General features: G+C 36.8%; 1 protein-coding gene across 2 annotated transcripts in view; it reads left to right on the plus strand.

Moving 5' to 3' along the window:
- The window catches only part of tnk2b (tyrosine kinase, non-receptor, 2b), a 402,816-nt gene that overhangs the window by 86,781 nt on the left and 294,661 nt on the right, over nt 1–21,374 (plus strand). For both annotated transcript variants that reach the window (XM_039764482.1, XM_039764485.1), the window contains exon 2: nt 9,287–9,507. The gene's annotated coding sequence lies outside the window, so the exon portion shown is untranslated. The remainder of the gene's footprint in view (nt 1–9,286; nt 9,508–21,374) is intronic.

Below are 21,374 nucleotides of genomic sequence, written 5' to 3' on the forward strand. Positions count from 1 at the left end.
ACCCTTTAGTCAAAAGTTTAAACTGTGCTCCATGACAAGAGAGAGATGACAGTTCTTTCTCACAATTAAAAGAATGTAAACATATCTTCTCTTCAAAGGAGCGCCGTCAGGAGCAGAGAATGTCAGAGAGAGAGCGAGATAAAAGCAAACAATCAAAAAATCAATAGGGCTGTTGGGCTTTTAAGTATGCGCACCGCGATAAAGCAGCTGCAAAGAAGGGATCAATGTGAAGGTAGCATTTCAGCATTTTTTTAGAGTAGCCTCCGTATCTTCTAGGCAAACAGCCTCTGTGCAAACAGCCCCTCTGCTCACACCCCCTCCGTCAAGCGCAGAGCATGTCGCAGAGAGTGAGAGAGAACGAGAAAAGCAAACAATCAAGCACTGCTCGGGAAGCACATCGTATATCATTGAGTTTTACGTAATACATGTTCTGATTGGGTAGCTTCTAAGCCATCCGCCAATAGCGTCCCTTGTATGAAATCAACTGGGCAAACAAACTGAGGAAGCATGTACTTTAAATTAAAAGAGCCATTGTCTGCAGAAATCTGCGAACCAGCGAAAAATACATGATATACTGTATATTTAGATGTGCTTACATTTAAAAAGTGTGTTTTTTTTTTTTTTTTTTTAATACTATAGGTCTAAGAGTGTCAGTTTCTTTCTCAAGCTAGCCCATCCACTGGTATAACAGTTTCCCTGAACTATGAATGAAACCTTCTTCAGACTATCTTCAGCACCATAATATGTCTTGTTACTTTAGCACTAATCTAAAGTCTGAGGTAATATGAGTGGACTATGTTTCTTAAGGCTAATGAAAGCTGTGCACTTAGCTACTTGTTTTATAATGTTCATAAACTCCCTTTAGACTTTTACAGTTATGTTTATTTTAGGATAATTTCATGATATAAAAAAAAAAGATTTTTATGGTCATGATTTTTTGTGTATATAGTAACATGCATACTGCAATACATTCAGTAGTCTGAAGAATGTTCTTTAGAATATTTCACATTTGTACTGATTACTAATGTACAGTAAATTCATTGCTATGCAATATGTGAAAGTATGTACTTTTGTAACAAAGGAGTCCTTGTTTACAAGCTTTTGCTCTTCAGAGTGACTTTCCTTATTTGAAATGCATTGAGTCACACTAATGAATTGGGTACAAAAATGTTGGTTGCTTTCACTTCTAAAGGTGCACAGATAGTATTTCTCTGTAATGTAATTTAATGGATTAAGTGAAACAGTGGAACCATAGACAAACTTGTATTTTTTGTTAAATCTAAAGAATAAAATAGATGTTTCTTTACTTATGGCATGATTAGCTGATGCAGTCTCTTTGCTTTTGTTTTCTATTTAATATTTTATTAGGAGAATTAGCATTCTGCAATTCCTGAAATAACTTAAGCTTCTCAGAGAAGCAAAAGTTCAAAATATTCTGGAGGTTGGCTTGTTCTCACGTGGGTACTGTTTGGGACTATTGCAGTTTAATAGACTTGATAAGACATACAGTACTGTTAACTGATTTAAATTATCAACAACAACATTTATTTATATAGCACATTTTCATACAAAAAGTAGCTCAAAGTGCTTTACATAATGACGAATAGAAAAATAAAAGACACAGTAAGAAGATAAAATAAGTCAACATTAATTAACATAGAATAAGAGTAAGGTCCAATGGCCAGGATGGACAGAAAAAACAAAAAAAAAAACTCCAGACGGCTGGAGAAAAAAATAAAATCTGTAGGGATTCCAGACCATTAGACTGCCCAGTCCCCTCTGGGCATTATGCACAATTTTAAATTGTAACATCCTGATAATAAAAGTAAACCCAAGTTTGGTATTTGTCTGAAAAAAATAAAGTATTCTTGGGATGTTTTCATAGCTTCTTCATATTTGTTAGCCTATGCCAGATTTTCCTAATATGTGGTCATATTTCACTACATAGGCAGATTATTATTCAACTGCAAGTGATTTTACATGTTAGTGACTGAGTAATTTGTTTCTTGTCATGTGGACTCCTACTGCTAAATAGTTTGTTATTATTATAGATATATAGTAGATATTTTTATTTGTTTGTACTGTGTATAGGGTAAATCTTAAACCTCACAGAAGCTCTTACAAAATGAACATGCTATCAAGGAGGAATGCAGAGGAAAAGGTTTTACGAAATGTTTTGCTGATGCTTACCTGGAATCATTTTTCTTAATTTTTTCTGATTTTTGTGTAGGTTCATGGGGTCTGCAATGTGAATCATCCAATATAGCAATTAAAAAAACTCTTACATCATTTAGCACACATTTTATTATTTTTGGTACAGTGGAGTCATGTTGAATTAAAAATAATTTAAGGGTGACTCATTACTAACTTCTCAACAATATTTCCAGAAGTACCCATATCATATCTTGAGGGAAAATGTTTCAAGTAGTTTTGCATGTACTACTTTTACATATAAAGCATCCTGTGATTCATCCCTACCCTCCTTTTCTAGAATTTTTTTTTCCTTTTTTTGGGGCTGGCATTGAATTTGTCATTGGTGATGCCTTCCAGTCTGTGGAGGGGTAACTTGATTAACTTAGAAGTAATGATTTGTACAGTAGCACTGCAGGAGGAGGATCAAAAAATTATATAGATTCACTACAGCTACTGAAGTCTCTGTATACTTAAATATAAAAAAGCCTTAAAAAAAATAAGATTTTAAACTGAGATACCCAGAGTATTTTAATTTTTGAAATTCAAATATTAAATATTAATTTGTATGGAAGAATATAAAAGTATAATCTTTAATTCAAAACAGTTCTGCAAGAATCCTGATGAGGGTGTGGAAATATGAACACACTTCACCAATCCTTCGGTCACTTCATTGGCTCCTTATCCACCGCCGTATAGAATACAAACTCTGTCTGCTCACTCACCAGTGTATCCATGGAAATGCTCCACAATATTTGAAGGAACTCCTAATACTACAATCCACTGCAAGAAACCTCCATTTTGCAAATACCCACTGCTTTCGCCCCCCTGTGACCAAACTTCATACAATGGGTGACCGAGCCTTTGCAGCCGCTGCTCCACGGCTCTGGAATGGCCTACCAGAGAGCCTAAGAATACAGCAGTCTGTGGGCTGTTTTTAAAAAGCAGCTAGGCTTTTCTATTTAGTAAAGCATATTAACAAAAAAGCTAAAATTTATTGTTGTTTTTTCCCTATTTTCATCTTGCTTTGTCTTTGTTTAAACTTTTTATGTATCACTTTGAGATTTACTGCTAATGTAAAGTGCCCTATAAATATCCATCCATCCATTTTTCAATCCGTTGAAATCGAACACAGGGTCACAGGGGTCTGCTGGAGCCAATCCCAGCCAACACAGGGAACAAGGCAGGAACCAATCCCGGGCAGGGTGCCAACCCACTGCAGGACACACAAAAACACACCCACACACCAAACACACACTAAGGCCAATTTAGAATCGTCAATCCACCTAACTTGCATGTCTTTGGACTGTGGGAGGAAACTGGAGCGCCCGGAGGAAACCCATGCAGGCATGGGGAAAACATGCAAACTCCACGCAGGGAGGACCTGGGAAGCGAACCCAGGTCTCCTAACTGCGAGGCAGCAGTGCTACCCACTGCGCCACCGTGCCGCCCACCCTATAAATAAAATTTTATTATTATTTATTATTATTATAATTTGTTTATCCTTTTTGCAGATTGCCTTTTATTTTTTTATGTATTACTGATTCATGTGACATTAAACTTTTTCTGGTAGCCAGCCTACAACTTTCTAATTATCTTCCCCCAACCCCCTTTTTCTTCAACTGTTAACTAATTCACACTGTGGTTTAGAAACCCACCGTGTAATAGTTGGTTATTAAAATATCAGAATATATTTTCAGAATTTGTATGTCAGTGCCACACTTAGCCTCACTGAATATACTTTACCATTGTACGGAAAAGAAGATTCTGGCCATTTGTCAGTTCTTCGAGCCAGAAGAAACAATATGGATATTGTCCAGGTCTTGGAATAGTGGACCTGCTCTTTGTCCATACACAGATACCAGGTTTATGGTAGTTTGGTATTGTGCATTAGTGTTGCTTAAATGATAGAAACTAATATATGCATTCTGGCACTTTCCTGAATGCTTTTTGTTTAATCTGACTCAAAGAAAAGGGTACATCTCAAATTCGTTTGTATTACATTTGGACCAGTTTCAGGAGAACAATTTTACCTGAGCCACACTGAAGACAAGGTGCAGATTATGCCACCATTTATGTCCTCCACTGGATTTGGTGACTCCCGGTTTGAATGTGGTGACTGTATCAGGATTGCTTGTTGGCAGAACTGTCATTTTCCACCAGATACAGGAAAACAGAGATTTTAGACTCCATGGTTCCTGCAATGACAGAAACCATTGTAGACCGATAAGGCAGCAATTTCAGCAGCGGACCATTTTTTACTCATCTGAGAGCACAACCAAAGAGCCTGGTCTACTCTACATTATACATGTCTGAACTCTGGCAGTTTGCCTGAATAGGCTGTGCTTGCCAGAGGTCTTGGCATTCCAGAAACGTGGAACCTGCAGCTGGAAAATAGGTTCAACACCCTGAACAAGGGAGATGAATCTGGCAAGTTGCTCATCTACACCCTCACTTTCTATACCTCCTGGTTCAGTTTTACCAGTGCAGCATGCACCATAGGCAAGAATTTGAGGATCTGCTCCTGCTCCTCACTCTATGCCTTGTTCTGCTGACATTGGTCCACAATAGGTTATGTGGAGCTGTACTCCTTCACCTGCTTAATCTGTGATACAGAGAATTACCACTTCCATCATTAGGAATATGAGGATCAAAACAGCTGTTGTGCTCACTGAAAATTAAAATTCTGGATATCATTGAGAAGATCCCAGCATTATTTTAACAACAATCTGATGTTCAAATTATAGCCCTACATATCCTTCCAGCAATCTGAGGTATTTAAATGTGATTTTGTTATTGTTTTTAACTTGCTAAAGGAATGTGAAAAAAATCTCTGTTCCAATTGTATGAACATTCTGTGGACATTTTTGGCAGGATCCCAAGTCTTCATAAATGGCATTTATCTAAATGCAGCTTGTGAACAACTTTTTGTGAACATGCACAGTTTTTCAGATATGATGGTGTACATCTGAACACATCTAGAGCTTATACTTTAACATCAAATATTTTGTTCACTTTAAATAGCCAAATGAAAATAACTAGTAAGCCCTACTTGTCCCTAATTTTCAATCACTTCTGTCAACATGTATTTTTATACTCTGGCACAGACTACTGTTGTGTTTCTCTATGTTGATATCCTGTAAAGCACCACAACCACCAATAAATGAGCTATTCCTGAAGAGAATCTGTGCATTGGTTATACAATGGAAGAGAACATAATTTCATTGTAAGTGGCAGTGAGAACTCAACCGCCTTCTCAGAAACCATGCGATACTCCATACCTCTCTCCAGCCAGAAATCCATTACTTCGAGATTTTACTTAAGTGCAGATCATTGTAATTCTCTGTAAACTGATTTACTGAAGAAATGTGCTGATCGATTATAGTGCAAAACAAAACTGTATGAATTTCAATCAGTACTAAACAGAAATAGTATGGAAATATAGTATAATTGGTGTGTTGGTGAAGCTGCATTGGCCACCTATTGCTTTCAGAAATTATATTTAAAGGCTCTCATTCTTGTTTTTAATGTTCTGAATAGATTAGAAACTGAATATTTCACAAAATGTATATCAAAATATACCTTAAACCAATGTTTCCCAACCTTTATGATGTCGTGTCCAACGGGGAATCGAGCTTGATTGTCAGAGCTCTTACCCATGAGAGCATTAGATGAATTAAGCTCAATTCTCCATGCTTTTCCTCCTTGGAGAATTAAGCGTGATCATCAGAGTGGGGGTTGGGGTGGTTGTCCAGGATCAGCCATAATCAACCTGCTGTGCTGCCACTAAGAATTAAGTGTGATCATCTGACCTGTGGATGGGGTTTTGTCTGGGGTTGGCAACGATCAACCTGCAATGTTGTCATGGCCCACTGGTTGGGAAACGTTGTGCTCTTACATCCTCTGTAGTTCTCCTGCTGAATGTTCCTTACATTAAATAGGATGTCTGGAGAAGTGGCTTTTACAACTTTGTACCAAATTTGTGAAACAACATTCCTTAAAATATCAGAAAGGCTGTTCTCTTGATATTTTTGAATGACCGCTCAACAATCGCTTTTTCTTATGTTTTGATGATGTTTTTCTATTTTGCTTATAATTTGCTTCTCTTTGTTCTTGGTCATGTTTCCTATTGCTTTGCATTGTTTCTCTTATTTTATTTTCCTTCCGTTTTTACTTCTGCAACTGTAAATTTTACAAAAATGTTTCTATTTTTATTCATTTGTTACATTTTTTTTTAATAAGCTTCATTAGTGGTATGAATGGTGCCATATAAATTAATATTATTATAACTAATGGAAATGCATTAATAAAAATCATGGTATCGAAAAGGTGGTATTGAAAGGTATCAAGTATTGTAAACTTTCACTAGTATTGTTATGAAATACAAAAATTCTGGTATTATGAAATCATTATTAAGACATCCAGTAAGTTGCATTTGAAAAAGTAAAAAATTGACAATAACATAATACACTTTATGCACACAGCTCCTTTTCCATGCTCAAAGGTTTAACATCAGGAATATAAGCTGAATGGGTTTAGTTGTGTATTTTCTGCCTTGTCACCATTTTTGTAAATATATATATTTTTCTTTAACCCTTTGAAAATATTTTTACATTAAACTTATGCATAATCAAATGCATAGAAGCCTTATGTTCTATATTTGTGTTAACTTTGGTATTTTTATAATTTAAACTATGGATGACAGGTGTTAATTGTTCATTTTTTTTATTGACAAAGCCATGTTCTGTAAGCTTATTGTTAAGCGACCATAAAAATACTAAAATAAATAAAATTTCCATAAAATCAATACTTATATATACACAAATGTTTATCCATAAAAGAAAATAATTTTCATAATTACAGGCTGTCATATTGTTTCATTTTTTTTTCTGTAATGTACTCCCATGAAACAGTACTTACTTTAAAAAATAAACTAATTGGCAATTAAACACTGCTTAAATGTTAATATACCCGCACTTTTAGTTTTACTCCTCTATTGCACTACAGCTTTTTTGCTGTTAAAATATACGTTTAATATATTTATACAGGTTTTTCTTGTTCTTCAGTGTATCAGCTAGATGTTTATAATTCTAGAGGTGTAATTATAACATACGGATCACCATTTTAATTATGTAAATTCGTTTCTTACCAAAACCTATACTGCATAACATATAAACCAATAATAAACACAAAACAATCTTTAAAAAAGCCACAGATGCATCAAATGTTCATAGGTTGCTTATCAAGAAGATACAGAATTAACACGCTTACAAGTTTAAAAGAAAAAGACTTCTGTTCACTAAGTGACAACTTCAATTTCATCTATTTTTTTTCCAGTTAAAGATGTATGCTTATGCACTTTTAAACAAACTCATAAGGTGTCTTTTTTTAATTGAAAGGACCAAATAAAAAGGTCTGAATTCATTAAAGTACTTTCTTGCTGTTTGTCTATTTGCACAGGATGACTTCTCTGATTCATTTTTCTCAGTTTATTACTCCTCTCAACGTGAAAGGCTAAGCTTTCTGGTTTAAAAAAAAAAAAAAATCGCTGGCTCAAGTACTGTAATACCTTGTGTAAACGAGCACTGCAACTAAATTACCGTAAAGCTTAAAAAAGCAGAGGCTGAAAAGGTCGGCTTTTGTGATTGGCCAATTTATCAATGACTGATTGAAAAAAAGAAAGGGGGGAAAAAAAAGCTTGTTCCATAATCATTGTCCCTTCAAAACAAAGCCGGAAGCTGTATCAAGGTTGGCAGTGCAAAAATTAACTGTTAGTGAAAAGTTTTAAACTTATAATTATTTAACTCTGTGTAGCTGCAAAACTAAAGAAAATTATTTTTATTGCAATCTTTCCTTCGAGTGATGTGTTGCCCTTTTCATGCAATCTGATTTCACTTGGTATCATTTGTACTTTATAAATATTATTTAGCTACTTTATGGCCTTTTTGACTTAATATTTTATTGATGCTGTTTTTTCTCTTCTTGTTGGAATTGTGTTTTTCCATATTCTGATGTTTTCAAATTGTGTAAATTTTCATATATAGCACACATTCATTTACTTGTTTTGAATTATTTAGACAAAAGTTGTAGTTAATCGTTAAAGCAGTCAATTAAAATGAAAACCCCTTTGATCATTACCATAATCATTCATAGTCTGCTACATTACCCCAGAAAGGGATTTATTTATTCATTATGCATGTAAGAATCTGTTTTAAAGTTAAGTAACAATCTTTCACTGACCTTTTCTTTACATTTCTGAAAAGCATTATATTCAATTTTTGTTTCAAAATATGATTTAGTGACAGTGGCTATAGAAAGAAAGTGGTATGATGGGTCGGCTGACTTTGCCATAACCTTCATGGTGTTTTTATCATTTTTATCGTTATAATATTTATCTTTGTTTTTCAGTACAATATTTCTAGTTTTTCACCAAATTTTGTCATCCTTAAAATACTGCAAAACCAAGCTACTTTTGGCACACTTTATTTTCCCTAAAGGCATCTGTCCTTCTTCGAAATGTAAAACAAACTAATGTATACCTTAATTACTGGCTTTGTGTCTGTTTAATAAGAAATATCTAAGTATATAGTGTGTTTCAGTGCAGAAAGGCATTTGTTTCCTAACAAAAGTTTAAATTACTTTCATAATGTTTAAATCTATTCACTGTAAACTCTTACAAATATTGACAGTTTTCAATAATTTAGCACATACTTAGCCTCATGAAGGTAATGTTCATGTGTTTAATTCACAGAGTTCTTTATTATAATACTATGAATGATTTCCAGCCTGAGTGCCTTAGGTTCAGAGATTGCCAGGTGTCTTTTTTTTATTCACTTTGACTTTTGTGGTGATGCTGGTTTTCTTTTATAGTCCAACTACAAACAAATCTGTTAGGTTGGTTTGGCTTTCCTTCCAGAGCTACTGTTTACCTGTTACAGCCTATTCCAGGCTTATTGAGTAACTTCTTAGCACTGTACTATAGGCTGCAGTATCACAAATATACTTTTTTTTAACCTGTATTGTTGAACCAAATAAAATATTGTGTTGCTGTTTTCTGTATACCCTGACTATTACTGTATTTTAATTTTTCTTCCAGATCCACTGTACAATACCGAAGAAGTCTATATAGAGTGATATATCAGATACTAATTTCCTGAATAATGAGGTGGAGGATGTGGAAAATGTTAAATAAGCATGTGATAAAGGACTGAGGTTTTATTTTTTCCATGAAGTGCAAATGCAAGATCAAACTGAAAGCGGAGTAACGTTTTGGTCTGGACCTGACTAGACTGATACTGTGATAAAGGAAACTTTCTGGTGAGTGATTTTCCATTTTTCATGTATGTGTTCGGAAGATGTGCTCTACCAGAGAAGTATGAAATGTGCAATTCTAATTATGTACTTAAGCAGCTATGAATTGTTAGTTTGTGTTGAAATCTGTGGATTTAATTTCAGGTTAAACTTGTCTGTGGGAAATGGTGTAATAGCACATAGACTGCTGTCTGCTTGCTTTGGACTAGAACATTTTGCAGGTTACTCTTGTTATATAGATGGTACCTGTAGATTCCTAAGTATAGATACTTTCTAAAGTTTAATGGGTCTCCTTGAACACATTTTCTTGATTTCTTGTTTAAATGTGCTTTCTAATGCCATTACAAATCATTGAGGAACTGAGTAAAGTTACCTTGATACTTTTTCTTGATGGGAATTATTATTATTATTAAACCCTGTGGTACCATACGTACTATGCCATCACCAAATGCAAACTAGACTGTGGTGTAGCTCAAACGGTAAGGTACTGAGAAATTACAAAATCGTTATTTTGGAGCATGCTGCAAATATAAATATGTATAATAGTAATTCAATTATAATTAAAATACCATTACAGGTATTTTTATCATGTTAAAGAAGTGGAAGACAACTGTTTAACTATTATTCAGTCATGTTTAAATTATGCCATGGTCTGGTGCATCTTTTTGCAACAGTTTTGTCAGAGCCATTTTTGAGTTGGTAACAAAACTAATCTTTAAACAATGCACAGTGAGTCTTTTAGATGAGTAACAACTTCCCAGAGCCTATTCATCATTTTTTGCACTTATATGTAGTCTGTAATAAAATTAATTTTATTGGATGAAATTCATAGTTAGTAAACTTTCAGTTAGTGTGGAGTGGTGTTTAACAGTTTGCATTGGTTCAATAACTAGGAATTGGAGTATATCTAATGCTTCAGTACAATTTTGGTTTAGAGAAAGATTTAAATGCCTATACTGTGACATTGAACTTGCTTACAAAGCGTCAAGGTACTGCGGAAACAAAGCACACAGTGGAAAAAGTCAATGTCCCGCTAAAGGAAGACAGTGTAAAAAAAAACCCGTGCATGCAGTGTGTCAGGACTCAGATAAAGAAGAAGACGAGCTGTTTATTGATGCAGTAAGAAACGAATCGATAAATGAAACCTGTCATCTTTACAACGATTGACAAACACGGAATGCAACTTGAACACAACACATCCTACAAATACGAACCTGATTGAAAGAAATAATGATAATCAAATCCTTGATGACTGCAACACTCAGTAAAACTCACAAAACAATTACTGTATATTGACAGTCATGTTACGTTATTTTTAAAATGTTCCCTTTTCTTTTTCATAGCTTCTTTAACACACTACGTCTCCGCTGCGATACGCGGATATATCTACATACTCGAATAATGGATACTTTATTCCCCATCAATGATTGTTTTGGTAAAGCCATACTCAGTGTATTCATTAGATGAACGGTAAAAAAGTAAGAGCGAGGGGAGGATGACTTATTGAGGCATGCAGGCTGTAGTGCGCGTCAACTCTATCTGAATTGCGCGATCACATTTGAAAAAATATATCTTTTCAAGTTCTATTTAGTCCATATGTGTCAAACTCAAGGGCCGCGGGCCACATCTGGCCCAGCGTGTAATTATATCCGGCCCGCGAGATCATTTTATATACTGTATTATTGTTATTAATGGCCGGGTATATGAAGCGCTGGTAACACAATAAACTACAGATCCCATAATGCAGCGCTTCAGCTGCCTTGCCGAACACTTACCGCGTTAATCAAGTCTAGCTTATGATGCTGCAAGTTATTGCGAAGCTAGCTCACACGATGCTGAAGAGAAAAGTTGATTCTGAAAATATAGCCTTTAAAAACCGATGGGAGGCTGAGTATATGTTTACTGAACCCGTGTGTCTCATTTGTGGAGCTAATGTGGCTGTAATTACAGAATTTAATCTAAGACGGCACTATGACACAAAACATCAGGGTAACCTGAATGCAATGCAGAAGATACAGAAAGCAGAAGAATTAAATAAGAATCTGACACTTCAGTGGACGTTTTACCCGTGCACAATCACAAAGTGATTTCAAGTGAAGCTGCTTTTATGGGAGACACAAATGCACCAGTGCAACTTGCCCCACTTTCCCTGTTGCCAAGTAATGTTAAACCAAGTCTTCACTGCGGTGTTCCCAAATACGCACTTTGCTGATAAACTGAGCGCACTGCGCACTGAGTTTGCACGGCGCTTTGGTGACTTTGAAGAACAAAAAAAGTCCGTCTACATGCGGCTCGAACCTTGTGCATGTTTGGTAGCACATATCTATGTGAGAAGCTCTTCTCAGTGATAAAGACTAACAAAACAGCACACAGGAGTCGCCTCACTGATGAGCACCTGCAATCCATCCTGAGAATCTCCACAACACAGAACCTCACACCAAATATAAAACGAACCTGTTGCCAAAAAAAGATGCCAAGCGTCCAGCTCTAAAATGACATATGAGCAAAGACAACTGAATGATTTGATTTGTTATTGCTGAAAGGAACACATTTTATTTATATTTCCAGGTTTTGTTATGCAGCATGTTCATATTTGAATTTGTATAATTTTGACAGGATATATTTTTATGGAGAGCAAAATATTATAAGTTGTTTAAGGTTTGAGTTGATTTATTCACGAATAATATTCCTGTCTGTTTTTACCATTCCTACCAAAGATATTTCTGTCGACTAAATAAAAATTCCTTCTATTTAAAATTTAAATAGAACTTGAACAAATACGATAGTTCATAATATCCACGCAGACTTGCACATAAGAGCGGGAGTTATCCGTTTTAACAAGCAGCGTATTGCACTGATACGAAATAGCTGTGTGTGTATATATGCAGATATGTATGTATATGTATATATATAATATATATATATATATGTATGTATATATATATATATATATATATGTATATAATATACTAGTAAAATACCAAGGCTTCGCAGATGAGAAGTAGTGTGTTAAAGAAGCAATGAAAAAGAAAAGGAAACATTTTGAAAATAACGTAACATGATTGTCAATGTAATTGTTTTCTCACTGTTGTGAGTGATGAGTGTTGTCATATATATATATATATATATATACATACACACACACATATCTACATATATACACACACAGCTATTTCAGATCAGTGCAATACGCTGCTTGTTAAAACGGATGACTCCCGCTTACGCAAGTCTGCGTGGATATTATGAACTATCAGATTTGTTCAAGTTCTATTTAAATTTTAAATAGAAGGAATTTTTATTTAGTCGACAGAAATATCTTTGGTAGGAATGGTAAAACAGACAGGAATATTATTCGTGAATAAATCAACTCAAACCTTAAACAACTTATAATATTTTGCTCTCCATAAAAATATATCCTGTCTAAATTATACAAGTTAGAAATAAAGTAAACGTTAAAAGAACAAACATTCAAATTTCTTTACTCTTATGTAATTTTATATAAAAAATAAACTTAGATTTTAAATATCCCAAAAGATTTTGCTCTCCATAAAAATATATCCTGTCAAAATTATACAAATTCAAATATGAACATGCTGCATAACAAAACCTGGAAATATAAATAAAATGTGTTCCTTTCAGCAATAACAAATCAAATCATTCAGTTGTCTTTGCTCATATGTCATTTTAGAGCTGGACGCCTGGCATCTTTTTTTGGCAACAAGTTCGTTTCTGTTTGGTGTGAGGTTCTGTGTTGTGGAGATTCTCAGGATGGATTGCAGGTGCTCATCAGTGAGGCGACTCCTGTGTGCTGTTTTGTTAGTCTTTATCACTGAGAAGAGCTTCTCACACAGATATGTGCTACCAAACATGCACAAGGTTCGAGCCGCATGTAGACGGACTTTTTGTTCTTCAAAGTCACCAAAGCGCCGTGCAAACTCAGTGCGCCAGTTTATCAGCAAAGTGCGATTTGGGAACACCGTAGTGACGACTTGGTTTAACATTACTTGGCAACAGGGAAAATGGGGCAAATTGCACTGGTGCATTTGTGTCTCCCATAAAAGCAGCTTCACTTAAAATCACTTTGTGATTGTGCACGGTAAAACGTCCGCTGAAGTGTCAGATTCTTATTTAATTATCTGCTTTCTGTATCTTCTGCATTGCATTCAGGTTACCCTGATGTTTTGTCTCATAGTGCCGCCTTAGATTAAATTCTGTAATTACAGCCACATTAGCTCCACAAATGAGACACACGGGTTCAGTAAACATATACTCAGCCTCCCATCGGTTTTAAAGGCTCTATTTTCAGAATCAACTTTCTCTTCAGCATCGGTGAGCTAGCTTCGCAATAACTTGCAGCATCATAAGGTAGACTTGATCAACGCGGTAATTGTTCGGCAAGGCAGCTGAAGCGCTGCATTATGGGATCTGTAGTTTATTGTGTTACCAGCGCTTCATATACCCGGCTTTAATAACAATAATACAGTATATAAAATGATCTCTGGGCGGATATAATTACACGGGCCGGATGTGGCCCGCGCCCTTGAGTTTGACACATATGGACTAAATAGAACTTGAAAAGATATATTTTTCAAATGTGATCGCAATTCAGATAGAGTTGACGCGCACTACAGCCTGCATGCCTCAATAAGTCATCCTCCCTCGCTCTTACTTTTTACCGCTCATCTAATGAATACACTGAGTATGGCTTTACCAAAACAATCATTGATGGCGAATAAAGTATCCATTATTCGAGTATGTAGATCGGGATATATATATATATATATACATATATATATACCCGCGATCGCAGCGAGAAGTAGTGTGTTAAAAAGCTAGAAAAGAAAAGGGAACATTTTAAAATAACGTAACATGACTGTCAATATACAGTATTTGTTTTGTGAGTGTTACTGAGTGTTGCTGTCATCAAGGATTTGATTATCATTATTTCTTTCAATCAGGTTCGTATTTGTAGGATGTGTTGTGTTCAAGTTACATTCCGTGTTTGTCAATCGCTGTAAAGATGACAGGTTTCATTCATCGATTCGCTTCTTACTGCATCAATAAACAGCTCGCCTTCTTCTTTATCTGAGACCTGACACACTGCATGCACGGGTTTTTTACACTGTCTTCCTTTAGCGGACATTGACTTTTTCCAACGTGTGCTTTGTTTTGGATTTATGAATATGCTTGTATGTATCAGACGCTTCATATTTTTGCTGCCTTTTCAATTGTGTAATTCGGTTTTGTTCAGCGCTTTTGGAACTGTTGCTTTTATCTGTGCACTGCGCCAGTTCACGTGAGCCGCCGGTGTACATGCATCGAAGGTTCCCAGCTGTGCTGGTGCCATCTCGCTATGTCCATGGCTGTATTTAATGTTACCTTAGTCCTGGCACTTAAAACTTTCTCTCGCAGTTTCGCTGAGTTTGTGTCAAACACCACCCTGACCATCTCATCTTCCTATCCATAAGCACAGTCCTTTACCCGTGAATATTTACCCGTGGCAGTTTGCTATTGATTGCCGCTGACGGACGGCCTTATATGGGCAGGCACTAAATTACAAATGCCAGCGGCAGCCTGTCTATGAACTTAATTTAAAGTGTAGGTTTACATCGTGGTTTGTTTCCGAAGTAGCAGAACTCATCAATATGGTTGTATATGTCACTCGCCGCTTCTTATTGTTTCGCTGCCTTCTCAATTATATAATGCATGTTTTCTTCAGCGCTTTTTGGAGGTCTTCCTGGTTTTCTATGTACTGCGTGATTACGTGGGAGGCGTGATGATGTCACACGAAACTCTGCCCCCACGGCGTTGAAGCTCATCTCCATTACAGTAAATGGAGAAAAACTGCTTCCAGTTATGACCATTACGCGTAGAATTTCGATATAAAACCTGCCCAACTTTTGTAAGGAAGCTGTAAGGAATGAACCTGCCAAATTTCAGCCTTCCACCCACACGGGAAGTTGGAGAATTATCTATGAGTGAGTGAGTGAGTGAGGGCTTTGCCTTTTATTAGTATAGATATGTGTGTGTGTATGTGTGTATGTATGTGTATATATGTGTGTGTGTATGTGTGTGTGTGTATGTATATATATATGTTTATGTGTGTGTGTGTAAATATATATAAATATGACAGCAACACTCATCACTCACAACAGTGACAAAACAATTACATTGACAATCATGTTACGTTATTTTCAAAATGTTTCTTTTTCATTGCTTCTTTAACACACTACTTCTCCGCTGCGAAGCGCGGGTATTTTGCTAGTATATATATATAATTAACTAAGGCAAGACAACCATGGAAAGTACACCGGAAGAGACCATTGGATACGACGACAACTCGCGGGGCCATGCCCACCAACTCGGACGCGACGACACAAGAAAAATGGCGTCATTTATATTCGTCTGTTGTAGAGGCCACATGCAGTGCAGGTCAGGTTAATGTCATGTGCATTGACTTCATAGAGGCATGTTTCTCACAGAGGTGAATCGCCATATGCAGTGTGTGAAACGGTTTGCGAGGGGTATCCCATGGGATCCTTAAAACAATCCTTTACAACTGAGGTTGAAGCACAATGAAGTAAGCAGTCTTTAAAACCAACTTTTCGGTTATGATGCATGACCGTGCACCATAGCAAACTGTTTTACGCGCTACATACAGCTATTTGCTTCCGCGACAGACATGCGTCGTCTTAGATGCTCCTGCAGGAACACGGAAGACGTTTTCCTGCCCACCAACGCTCCTTTTTCACCGGCCGGCGTCTACTCTCGCTCTCTAGGCATTCACACTGCCTGCCCATTTGCCCGGACGCAATAACTCACAGACCACCCAGTTAGTCCCTTTCGTCTGCGGTAAGAGTCCACATGCACGTCTGAGCTACGCTGCGTTTGTTATGGGACGGGTTCACTATTGTGTTGTATTTTGCTCTCTCCAGAGCTCCATCTTTTCATTCACTTACTGTTGTATTCTCACACCAACCCGTTTTTAGACATCTGTGTCTTTCCAGAAGTATTTAGCATTCAATAAATAATTATGCATGAGATTGACCGTGTGTCTACCCAGCTCAGACAGGCATGGGTAAGCTGTTGAACCCCATTTGGACTGCAAGCCGTGGAATTCCCACTAAATGTGACTCATACGCTCCCACTCATTACGTCCCTACCCTTTGTGCACACCCCCCTCCTACCGTGGTCGGGTATCTTGGTGGATTATATATAGAAAAGCAGCCAAAACCGAGGGGTATCCCATGGGGTCTTTAAAACATTCCTTTACAACTGAGGTTAAACCACAATGAAGTAGGCAGTCTTTAAAAACTGAGTTTTCGTTACGACGCATGACCGCGTGCACCATAGCAAACTGTTTTACACGCTACATACAGCAATTCGCATCCGCAACAAACATGCGTTGTCTTAGATGCTCCTGCAGTTTGTTCACACCCCCCTCTCACCTTGCTAATACCGTGGTCAGGTGTCTTGGTGGATTATATATAGAAAAGCAGCCAGATCCGCACAGAGCAATGAAAAGTCTAAGTCACTCATGGGTACATCTGGACTATGTAAAGACGGCGACTTGACGAGTTGGAGGTGGGCACATGAGCGGGCTTTGCATACTGAACGAGAAATCAGCAGACTAGCATGACGGACGGAGCTGAATGGACGTCATTCTCCTTTCCTCCTGTTCCACACTCCGCGCCGTGCACCCCCATCCCTCTGTCTGGCAGGAGAAGACGCGAGGACGGTGCGCCAGTTTTCAGTCACTTCAGACGATTGTGTGTTAGTTCGTTCCGTGCATTGTTACAATGTTGCTTTTCTTGCTGATTTATTACATTACCGATTTTTCAAATGTTAATTTTCTCCCTGTGCTTAAAAATCATTAAAAAACCGGCCTGATTATGCGGCGTATGGTACGCCGCAGGTTGGCTAGTTGAATATGTTACACATAATTTATTCATAAGAATACACTGTACATTTGGAAATCTGTAAAATATATGAGCTGGCCTTTCAAAAGTTGCTTTGGTGTTTTACTCAATGACTTTCCAAAATTGTTGCCTATGTGGAACATGACCGGACACAGACAGGCGGACACGTCAATGTCACCCACAACACGTTTATTTACATCCATTATTTACAAGTTTAGTGCACCACACATCCTCAAAAGTCCCCCAAGTCCTGGCCACAACAATGCCTTACTCTCTTCAGGCCGCCTCTTTCTCTCCTCCAGAGCTCCGTCCTACTCCACTCCCGACTCTTGCCATCGAATGGAGGGAGGCGGCCCCTTTTATGCAAGCCTGGATGGGCTCCAGGTGCTTCCCAACACTCCTCTGTGGACACTCCCCTGTATGGCGGAAGTGCCGGCTGTGCACCTGGAAGCAATTTGGGTGTCCCCAGTCTTCTTCCCCCATGCCAGTGCTGAGGTCCAGGGCTCTCCAGGCATTGGGGCACCCCCTGGTGGTGACCACGGGCCCCTACAGGGTTGAGCTTCAAAGCTCTGCATCCGTGGCCCCCAAAGGAACCAGGGCGGTCGTCCCCACATGGTCTGGAGAAGGTGTAAGCCCTTCTCCGGTCTTCCTAGGCGTCCTGGCCGGGTCGCCACCCCAACAATCTCCGACACCTGCTAAATTATTAATTATAAGTAGTAAATGAAAGAGAGGAGAGTGTGAAATTTTTGACTTCTATTAATTATCTTATACGCAAAATCTTCAATCGCTGTTTCCTAATGTGGGCATAGAATGTTGTATTTGCTTGACTTTGCTAGTGATTGATGCCTCTGAACAGTATCTTTTCTGTACATTATTAGGCAACCAGCTATTGTGTGCTGTTGGACAAGAGATGCCTGCACTAGGAACCAGGTGGAATAATGCTAACACATCTTCATTTTATTTTCTTTTTACATTATTTCAAGATGTTCTTTGATTAGTTGGTTGATTTTTCCATTGGGAATTGGTGTTTTTATGAAGCATACAACAGTACTGAGTGTAGTGGCAAGAAAAATGATCACTGCAATAATTTTCTTCATACTTATACCGCTTCTTTCAGATAGTAAGGCACATTCTGGTTCATGGAGTTGAAAAGCATTATTTATCAGCTTACCACTTGCCTATTGAAAGTGACATCCTGAGTTTCCTTAAATTTACTGAAAATATTTTTCCCCCAACAGAAAAGCCTAAAAACAATTCTAATTAAGGCCTATTCTGAATTATAAGGTTTTGCTTATTTATTGGTAAGATTTATTTAAAGTGCCTTGAGCATGGAAAAAGGTGCTTTATAAATAAATCTGCCTAAATAATAATAATTTTATATGTATGCTTACTTTAGTTTTTCCTACCAAAGTTGCTGAAAATGACATGTTTAGTAATGGTTAATTGTTGTATTCCATGTACATACTGAGGTACATAAGAACTATCAAACTGACCATGCAAAAAAACGATGATAAATCAACTTTGATTCTTTTTTATATAAAATATAGTTGTCCCTTGTGATTCATGGGGGTTATGGGCACAGGAACCCCATCATTCTGCAAATACAGTAACCATCGGCCTAAAGTATATATTCTAAAATGTTTGCACTAAGTAAGATGCAAAAAGTTGCAAGATTGGTCACTGTACAAGCAAATCATATGTGTGAAGCTGGCTGCCAAGATGAAGATACATGGCATCCCCCAGACAAACTTGGCTGTTTCTAATGAAGTATAACTTTTTACAAAATGTTACCTATTTTAATAAATTTGTGTGTATATTTATGGTAGTAAATGACAAAATGATTACTATTACAGATACAAAAGAAACTCAACAAAATCCTGAGCACTAAACAATAACCAATAAAAACTCAGAAACATTCTAATTTCACTGATGCAGATAATGGTAATATAGCTATGAAATGAAATCCCATGTGAACAGCCTTTTGAAAGTTACGTAAAGGTTTGTCCTACCATGATGTTGGTGTATGTGAAGATTCATATAGGTTAGGAACACTCCCAGACAAAATTACACACACAAGCCAAACACAGGACAAGAAGATGCATCCAAAGAAAACTGTAATCTTCTTGTGCAATTAAGTATTGAAACAAAATAAATCACCAGTTGTGATCCTACCAACTTCTTATGGCTTACAGTTAAAACTACCACCCTACTCTTTCATCCAGCAGCCCTTGTGGTATTTGCCGAAGCTACTCAATGATGCAGAAACACCCGAGGTTGCTAGGATTTGGGGTCCATTTAATACTGTTAGTGTCACCTGGGATTTTCTGCAATAGGCTGCACAGCTTGTACATTAAGTTCTATTTAATTATTGATGTCAAATCTGTGAATACTAAACCCACAAATCACAAGAGCTGACCTGTATATATTTTAACATATTGTAAAAAATAATTGAGAACCTGTAGGATGTTACACCATGACTTGTGATGGCACCCTAGGAAATACATAAATGTACATATATAATTTCAGAACATTATTATCTTTTGCCATTTTTAATAACTTAAATAGTGTCATCAGTCTGGCTTAAAAATTATGTTTTTTTCTCTTCTGTAAACACAATTATGCTGAAACATTGCAAAATACAATAGTATTGTTGCAGTTTTGAACTGTACAAATAGCAGAGGTACAGATTATTTTTGATGTGGCCTGCAGTCATCCCTTTAACTGATTTATCATTCCAGAAACATGCATTCTGAAACATGTTGCAAAAAACTGTTTTGTATATCTGCTTCAAGATTAAATGATTCATATAATACTGTAAGCTATGAAGCAATGATAAAAAAAATCTTTACTTGCAAACGTTTTCAAGCATATGCAATAATTTTTGACCATGAATTAAGAGGAAAGATTTCTTCATTTATTTGGTACTGATATTGTTTCAATTACATTCTTTTTTCTTTTCTAAAATGCTTCTTGGTAGAATTTGAGGTTTGCTGTTGGTATGGAAAGAGATGGAGGAAAAAAAAGAAAAAATAGAATAACCAATTTGTGTGTGATTGGCTTTCAATCTTCCAGTTGCTCTTGGCCTGCAACTGATTATAAGAAGTATAGCATCAATCAGGACATGCATGGACAGGTGCCTGAATGTAACTTGGCATCTTCATACTAAAAACAGTAAAAAAAAACAAAACAAAACAAAAAAAACTATAGTGTGCTAAATAAAAGAACAAAACAAATTAATATATTAAGATTATTTCCCATCAGCCCTTTAAAATATGAGGTTTAAATTTGTTCAGGACTTGTTCAGGTTTAATTTGGGTTCAGATTGTGCTCCTGATTGTTGTATATGTGACCCATTGAGCCCCCACCACCCAATAACATGTTGGGTGAATTGCTAAATCTAAATTATCGCAACGTAAATGGGAATGTTGTTGGTTTTTGTTTTGCACCTGATGCTAGAGGAATAAGTGCCAGTTCTCTGTGATGAATAGGGTAAATTCACAGACAAAAGTATTTTTCATTTTGTTAGGGTGACATAACATGCAAAGACATTCTAGAAAGAAAAGCTTCAATGTGTTAAAGATTGTGGTCACTATGGAAGCGACATCTCTCTCGGGTACTATAAAACTGGCATTTTTAAACATGCCAGTTTAAATAACCTATCTATTTTTCATCCAATGTGTCCATTTCTCATGATATAGTGAAACAATGATTAGCCCTAGTTATGTACATTTTGTCGCATTACTCCAGTTTTTTTGCACTTTCCAGGACGTGTTTTACATAACTGATGATTCTAAATGAATTAATGTAAGAGTTAATGTGGAAATATGCATGTAAATTTGGACTAACACCCTGTCCAGCGGTGCTTTACATCCATTTCTTCTGAGGTATGCACCTACTACCTACTTGGCGCAAGATAGGGAAATGTTACATGGGACTCTTGTCCATCACTGGGAT

This window comes from Polypterus senegalus, chromosome 1 (assembly GCF_016835505.1).
Source record: "Polypterus senegalus isolate Bchr_013 chromosome 1, ASM1683550v1, whole genome shotgun sequence".
Lineage (NCBI taxonomy): Eukaryota > Metazoa > Chordata > Cladistia > Polypteriformes > Polypteridae > Polypterus > Polypterus senegalus.